Below are 8616 nucleotides of genomic sequence, written 5' to 3'. Positions count from 1 at the left end.
AAACCTTTTTGTTCTTGGCAAGAACATCAAGAATAATGAAGAACATCCATGAAAAACCCAAATTTTTCCATGAACTTTTTCCACCCAAAAACATTCCAAAACCATTCTTACTTAAGGGAAATAACATCTAACCAAACTAGGGTACTTAGGGGTTCCAAAGAACACATTAAAACACTTTTAACAAGTCAAACAAGAACCCAAAAAATCACCCTTTGATTTTGGCCGAATTTTCCCAAAAGCATGGCACCAAATTTTAGCTCCAATATTCATGCTCATATGAACAACATCTACAACATTTGAGATAGCAAATTTTCCAACAAAATTTACTTTCAAAGAAGCAAGAATAAAGCTTGTAACAATTACAACTTTTAGATCACAAACTTATGAACTACAAAACACAAAAGGATTCACCAACTACTAGACCTAGGCTCTGATACCACTTGAAGGAATTATTTTGTGAAAACATGTTCATTTGAGCAACATCATATAGCATGCAATTAACAATTAAAGGCGGAATCATGCTTGTATGTACTCAAAAACAAAACATGACCATGAAATTCAAAGCCTAGTAGATTGGTGAACCAATAATCAACTCAAAAACAAAGTGAGTTGAAATTAATACCTTTGTAGATTCCTCTTTGCATAAGCAAAGGCTAATCACCCAAAGAGATAAGGGCCTTCATTCCTTGCTTCTTAGATCCATGGATTTGGATGGAAGAATAGGTTCTCCAAGTTCCCAAAATTGAGAACCTCTAATTCTCGACACCAAGGTTCGATTGTAGAAGAAATGAGTGACCTTGGAGTAGTAGGATTGCTAGATGTACCCTCCAAGGTGTTGGCCTCTTTAGAGAGAAATGGAGAGACAATTCTCACCAATTTTCCCCCAAAATAAAACCCATTTTTCACTTAATGAATATTTAGTTATAAAGTCATTTATATAGTCACTTCTTTAAGTGACCTAAATAACCAAACAACCCTAATTCATCTAATATGGCCGGCCACCTTATGGGATTTGGGCTTTTGGGCTTTAATGAATCTTCATTCATTAAATTGTCATACAACTTAAGTTAATGGGCTTGACGTTCGAAGCCCATTGGGCCTTAAGGTCCAAAACTATCCCGAAGTCTTTAACGAACTTATTCGTTTGATTAATTAACATATTAATTAATCCTTGCCATAAATAAATGATTAAACCATTTAATCATTCTTACTCATTTCCGTTTAATCTCCAATCTCCACCTTTCACGGTGTGCGATCCATTAGGTTCTTTTTAGCGAGGTAGTGGGCGATTAAAACCATTTTACATCGATTGTGAATTGAAACTATTTTCAATTCTCCCTTTAGTGATTATACACGTTTAGGGCTTCCACAAACCATGAGTGACACCTAGCAGCATATCATGGTTACCCAAGCTAATCAGAAGAGGTTAGAGAACCTATTCAGTTCGAGATTACAAATGCAATACGGTCCTTCTCTAATCTAATACTCTTGACCACATTGTTTGGTTTGATAGTTTATTTTCTCATGTCTACTATCCAATGTGTGTCTTGTGCTTATATGATTACCTTGAATGTGATTCGGAACGCATTCCCTAATCTCATTCATACTTTGGCCAAAGATTCAAATCATATCATAGAGTATTCTCCCTCAAACGGTTTGAAGGTTAGAGATCCCTTGTTGCGCATTCACTTGTCTCCATAGCTAAGCGGCTTGACCCCAACGATGCCGTGGACACCCTCCTGGTGGGATGACTTTGACATAATCAAAGATCAAGGTCTTAACCACAAGACAACTATGATGCCTCAGGTCAAAGGACTACTTTGCATTATCCCAACCATGAGTTCTTATGTGACATGGAATATGAGAACTCTTCGTTGATCGCGTTCAGTGAACTCATTCTCTATTGAGCACCTACCGTACTTGTCTTGATGTCACACACACCAATGATTCGAGACTAATCACTCTCCTTGAGAGAAGACATAGTACGTACCGATCTTGACGGACTGTCAATGCCCAATTGGCAATCCTATGATCAGGAACGTTTAGGATGTGTCTACGAAAGAATGGTCTCAAGAATCTAACTTCATTAGATTACATTCTCTCAATCACAAATTCCTTGGACTTTATCGTTTAAGCATATAACATTTATATGAGACGGCTCAAACAATAATCTATGCCCTTTATATGTTAAACTAGATTAGTTTAACATGTGAAATGTCCGTAAAGTATCATCACATGATTGGCTTTAGGGCACATTTCCAACACTCTTACCGTTGGGGACTCTATGATGAAGAATGATATAACAGCTGCAGTGGTAGCCAGGAACCTTCTTACTCTCAAAGATAACAGACTACTTTCCAAACGATTTGTTGAGTTGGCTGTTAAGGATTCTCTGGCTGTCAGTGTTCAGTGTGCAGGTTCTGTGTCTAATATGGCCCAACGCCTATTTGCTCAAACCCGCCAAGTTGAATCATTGGCGGCTGAAATGATAAGTCTCAAACAGGAGATTAGAGGGCTCAAGCATGAGAATTAACAGTTGCACAAGCTCGCACATGACTATGCTACAAACATGAAGAGGAAGCTCGACCAGCTGCAGGAATCTGATGGTCAGATTTTACTTGATCATCAGAGGTTTTTGGGTTTGTTCCAAAGGCATTTATTGCCTTCGTCTTCTGGGGCTGTACCGCGTAATGAAGCTCCAAATAATCAACCCTCGGTGCCTCCTCCTTCTGGGGTTCTGCCTAGTACTAAGGCTCCGAATAATCACCCTCTGGTGCATCTTCTTTCTAGGGCTTTGCCGACTGTTGAGACTTCTCCTAAGCAACCTTTGTGAAGGCTCTATCTTGTTTGTTTATTTTTATTCATGTATATGTATATATTTGTAACTTATCGGAGATATCAATAAACAAGTTTTGCTTCATTTCAACGTATTGTGTTAAATACACCAAGGTCTTCTTCACTAAGTTCTTTGAATTTTTTCTTTTGTTGAAGCTTTGAGAGTGAAGCATGTATGTTGAGGTAGTGATCCCTTAATTTCCCGAGTAAGGAAAATTTCTCGGTTAGAGACTTGAAAAATCCAAGTCACTGAGTGGTCGTGAGACTTCCGAGTATCAAGGTGCAGTAGCATATGGTAGGAGTCTCCCAAGTCTCCGATCGAGAGAGTTGACGAATGAGGCATTTCCTTTCTAAATGGTAGCCCAAAACTCTTCATTCATATATATTTGTTATGAAAGTTGTTAGGCCCAAAAAAGATGAGGCCTCGGCAATTTTTTTTATTTTTTTTTTTGAATTTTTTTTCAAATTTTTTTTTTAATTTTCGAATTTTCGAATATATATATATATATATTTTAAGCTTTATAGGTGAAGCTTTGGTGTTGAAGCTTTGTAGGTGAAGTTTTGAGGTTGAAGTTTTGTTGGGTACCATGAATTGATTTTGCTTCACACTATCTTGATCAAGATAATGTGAAGCTTTTGTAGGTGAAGTTTTGTAGGTGAAGCTTTTATGGGTGAAGCTTTTGTGGGTGAAGCATTTTTTTGTGGGGGAAGCTTTTGTAGGTGAAGCTTTTATGGTGGGTGAAATTTTTGTGGGTGAAGCTTTTGTTGGTGAAGCTTTTATAGGTGAAACTTTTGTAGGTGAAGCTTTTGTGATGGATGAAGCTTTTGTGATGGGTGAAGTTTTTGTAGTGGGTGAAGCTTTTGTGGGTGAAGCTTTTGTGATGGGTGAAGCTTTTGTGATCGGTGAAGCTTTTGTGATCGGTGAAGCTTTTGTGGGTGAAGTTTTTGTGGTGGGTGAAGCTTTTGTGGTGGGTGAAGCTTTTGTGGTGGGTGAAGCTTTTGTGGTGGGTGAAGCTTTTATAATGGGTGAAGCTTTTGTGGGTGAAGCTTTTATGGTGGGTGAAGCTTTTATAATGGGTGAAGCTTTTGTGGGTGAAGCTTTTATAGGTGAAGCTTTTGTGGTGGGTGAAGCTTTTATGGGTGAAGCTTTTATGGGTGAAGCTTTTATTGGTGAAGCTATTGTGGGTGAAGCTTTTGTGGGTGAAGCTTTTGTTAGTGAAGCTTTTATGGGTGAAGCTTTTGTGTTAAAGCTTTGGAGTTGAAGCTTTGTAGGTGAAGCTTTTATGTTAAAGCTTTTGTAGGTGAAGCTTTGGAGTTGAAGCTTTGTAGGTGAAGCTTTGGAGTTGAAGCTTTTGTTGGGTACCATGAATTGATTTTGCTTCACACTATCTTGATCAAGATATTGTGAAGCTTTTGAGAATTTGTAGTTGTCTTCCATTGAAGAAGCTTTTGTTGGTGAAGCTTTTGTGGTGAAGCTTTGTTGGGTACCACGAATTGATTTTGCTTCACACTATCTTGATGAAGATAGTGTGAAGCTTTTGAGAATTTGCAGTTGTCCTCCATTGATGAAGCTTTGTAGAATTTCCCCTTTTTTTTTGGAAAACTAGAAATTTGTTGAATCTCCCAATTTCCTTTCTTTTTTTTTTTTGTGGGGAAAATAGAAATTGGAAAATGTGGGAGAGACAACATATACAAATTTTGCTTCTACACTGTTGAGCAAGAGATTGTGATGCAAGCCACACCTTGTAGTGGTTGAAGGTTTGGATGAACCATATAAATTGAATTTGCTTCGAACAGCCTTGATCAAGAGTGTGTGAAGCTTTCTATGAGTTGTAGTTGCCCTTCATTGATGAAGGTTTTGTTGGCATCATAAATTGGTTTTGCTTCACACTTTCTTGATCAAGAGTGTGAAGCTTTTGAGGATTGTGGTTGAACTCCTTTGATGAAGCTCTTGTTAGCACCATAAATGCGTTTTGCTTCACACTGTCTTGATTCAGAGAGTGTGAAGCTTTTGAGAATTGTGGTTGAACTCCTTTGATGAAGCTTTTGTTGGCACCATAAATTGGTTTTGCTTCACACTGTCTTGATCAAGAGTGTGTGAAGCTTTCTACAAGTTGTAGTGTTTGCATTGTTACAGAGGAGAAATGTCTGAAGCAGATGCAAGAGGGCTGAATAGCTTGATCTTCGTAGGCCATGCATTGAAGTTGTTGTTGGCTTGTAATAATACTTTATTGGTGACTATAACTCTTGTTGGGCATAAGTGTTCCCCTAGTTGAGTTGTCAAGCTTTAGGGTTTTTGATTATCTGTGAATCCTAGGAGTTCACATGTACAAGTTGTACCACTCGTCTTCTGGTAGGTGGAATGAATGGTGAGTTGCTTTCATCACTTGGTTAGTGGTACGAATGTGAGTTCCTTCATCACCTTTCATCATATTTCATCACCTGGTTAGTGGCACGAGGATAAGTTCCTTCTTCACCTGGTTGGTGGCATGAATGGCAAGTTGCCAAATGATATTAGAGTACGGGTTATACATTTCATCACTTGGTTGGTGGCATAAAAGGAGAGTACGGGTTGTACATTTCATTACCTAGTTGGTGGCATGAAGATGAGTTCCTTCTTCACCTGGTTGGCGGCATGAGTGGCAAGTTGCCAAAGATATTAGAGTACGGGTTGTACATTTCATCACCGATTGGTGGCATGAAGGAAAGTACGGGTTGTACATTTCATCACCTAGTTGGTGGCATGAAGATGAGTTCATTCTTCACATTTCATCACCTAGTTGGTGAGAATAAGGGCAAGGTGTTGAGGCACATTGTAGCAAGTGTCGAATGACACAAAGTATGTTGAACCCGTTCGAAGCACAGTTGGCTTATGTATGAATGTGTTGGAATGTATGATTGAACGAATATAATGTGAAGCTGTTCATTTATTTGTATAGTCTTGTTGACATATACTTAGACTTTGTTTCATGTAGGAAGCATTCATGTTGAAACTTTGAACCCGAGTGTTTCATTGCTAGGAATGTAAGAGGATTAGAACCGAGTTGTCTAAATCACCTCTTTATTGAATTCATGCCAAATAGTCTTCGTTACATAGGATGTCGAACTGCTGAAGCTTAACACTTGTACAATGTGAGTTTACTTGTAATAGTACTTCAAGTGATCAGCGTTCCATGGATGGCCAAGGGTCTTGCTATCGAAGCTTCTAAGCTTGTAGGAGCCAGAGCGACTGATGCCAACAACTTCAAACGGTCCATCCCAGTTTGGACTAAGTGTTCCTTCACTCGGGACTCTGTCGCAAAGTAATTTTTTCTTCAATACTCAGTCCCCTACTTTGAAAGAACGAGGTTTGACCCTTGAGTCATAGTAGTTGGAGATCCACTACTTGTAAGCGACATTCCTCAAGTGAGCTTGATTTCTGTGTTCCTCGACTAGATCTAAGTTAAAGGTAAATTGTTTGTCATTTTCGCTTTGCACGTAGTTCTGGACTCGGAACGTTGCTTGCTCAAGCTCAACTGGGAAAAGTGCCTCTGTACCAAAGGTAAGTGAGAATAGGGTTTCTCTTGTTGATGTCCGATACGAAATGCGGTATGACCAAAGAACTTGGGGTACAAATTCTGGCCAACAACCTTTAGCCTTGTCCAAGCTGGTTTTCAAAGTTCACTTGATTATTTTGTTGATGGCTTCAACTTGTCCATTAGACTAGGGATGAGGTGGGGAGGCAAAACATAAGTTGATGTTAAATTTAGAGCAGAACATCCTGCACTTATTGTTGTCGAACTGTCACCCGTTATCAGTGACTATCGCATTGGGAATGCCAAATCTGCAAAGGATGTTCTTCTATATGAAGTCTTCTATTTTTGCCTCATTAATGGTTGCCAAGGGTTCTACTTCGACCCACTTTGTGAAATAGTCAACTGCAACAATTGCATAGCGGACCTTGCCCTTCCCTGCAGGCATTGGGCCGATCAAATCAAGTCCCCATTGGGCGAAGGGCCAATGACTGATCATAGGAGTGAGCGGTTTGGGATGGGAGTGAAGAATAGTTGCGTAGCGTTGACACTTATCACATTAGCAAGATATTCTGATGGCATCTTGGTGGATTGTTGGCCAGTAATATCCTTGGTGAAAAGCCTTGTGTGCTAAGGATCGAGATCCAGCATGATCTCCATAAACTCCTTCATGTATTTCCCGAAGAACAGTTTCCACCTCTGCAGGCGGAAGGCATCTTAGGTATGTAGGTTAAAACCCCGCTTGTAGAGTTGGTCATTAATGATCAAGTAACGGGTAGCCTTGTATCGAATCTGCTTAGCTTGGACTTTGTCATTTGGAAGGGTGCCATGAGCAAGGAATCTATAAATCGGGGTAATCCAACTATCCTCCTATTGTAAGTTGCACACTTCCGCAGCCATGGTGCTTGGTGCTGCCAACAATTCAACTTGAATTTTTCTCCCAATCTTGTTTTCCACTGCTGAGGTGAGGCGAGCCAAAGCATCTGCATGACTATTTGCCGCTCGGGGAATTTGGGTGATCTGGTAGTGGAAGCGCTTGAGCAACAATTGTGTTTGTGCCAGATATGCTGCCATAGAGCTATCCTTAGCATCAAAGTTGTTGGTGACCTGGTTAACCATGTTGGAAATGTGCCCTAAAGCCAATCATATGATGATACTTTACGGACATTTTACATGTTAAACTAATCTAGTTTAATATAAAGGGCAAAGATTATTGTTTGAGCCTTCTCATATAAATGTTATATGCTTAAACGATAAAGTCCAAGGAATATGTGATTGGAAGAATGTAATCTAATGAAGTTAGATTCATGAGACCATTCTTTCGTAGACACATCCTAAATGTTCCTGATCATAGGATTGCCAATTGGGCATTGACAGTCCGTCAAGATCGGTACGTGCTATGTCTTCTCTCATGGAGAGTGACTAGTCTCGAGTCATTGGTGTGTGTGACATCAAGACAAGTACGTAGGTGCTCAGTAGAGAATGAGTTCACTGAACGTGATCAACGAAGAGTTCTCATACTCATGTCACATGAGAACTCATGTTTGGGATAATGCAAATTAGTCCTTTGACCTGAGGCATCACAGTTGTCTTGTGGTTAAGTCCTTGATCTTTGATTATGTCAAAGTCACCCCATCGGGGTGTCCACGGCATCGTTGGGGTTAAGCCACTTAGTCATGGAGGCAAGTGAATGCGCAACAAGGGATCTCTAACCTTCAAACCGTTTGAGGGAGAATACTCTATGATATGATTTAGAATCTCTGGCCAGAGTATGAATGAGATTTAGAAAAGTCGTTCTAAATCACATTCAATGAAATCATATAAGCACACGAATCACATTGGATAGTAGACATGAATAAATAAACTATCAAACCAAACAATGTGGTCAGGAGTATTAGATTAGAGAAAGACCGTATTGCATTTGTAATCCCAAACTGAATAGGTTTTCTCTACCTCTTCTGATTAGCTTGGGCAACCATGATATGCTGCAAGGTGTCACTCATGGTTTGTGGAAGCCCTAAACGTGTGTAATCACTAAAGGGAGAATTGAAAGTAAGTTTCAATTCACAATCGATTTGAAATGGTTTTAATCGCCCACTGCCTCGCTAAAAGGAACCTAATGGATCGCACACCATAAGAGGTGGAGATTGGAGATTAAACGGAGATGAGTAAGAATGATTAAATGGTTTAATCATTTATTTATGGCAAGGATTAATTAATATGTTAATTAATCAAACGAATAAGTTCGTTAAAGACCTCGGGATAGGTT

Source organism: Malus domestica, chromosome 14 (assembly GCF_042453785.1).
Source record: "Malus domestica chromosome 14, GDT2T_hap1".
In the NCBI taxonomy this organism is placed as follows: domain Eukaryota; kingdom Viridiplantae; phylum Streptophyta; class Magnoliopsida; order Rosales; family Rosaceae; genus Malus; species Malus domestica.
The sequence above is the reverse complement of the archived record's forward strand: the minus strand, read 5'-3'. Positions refer to the sequence as shown.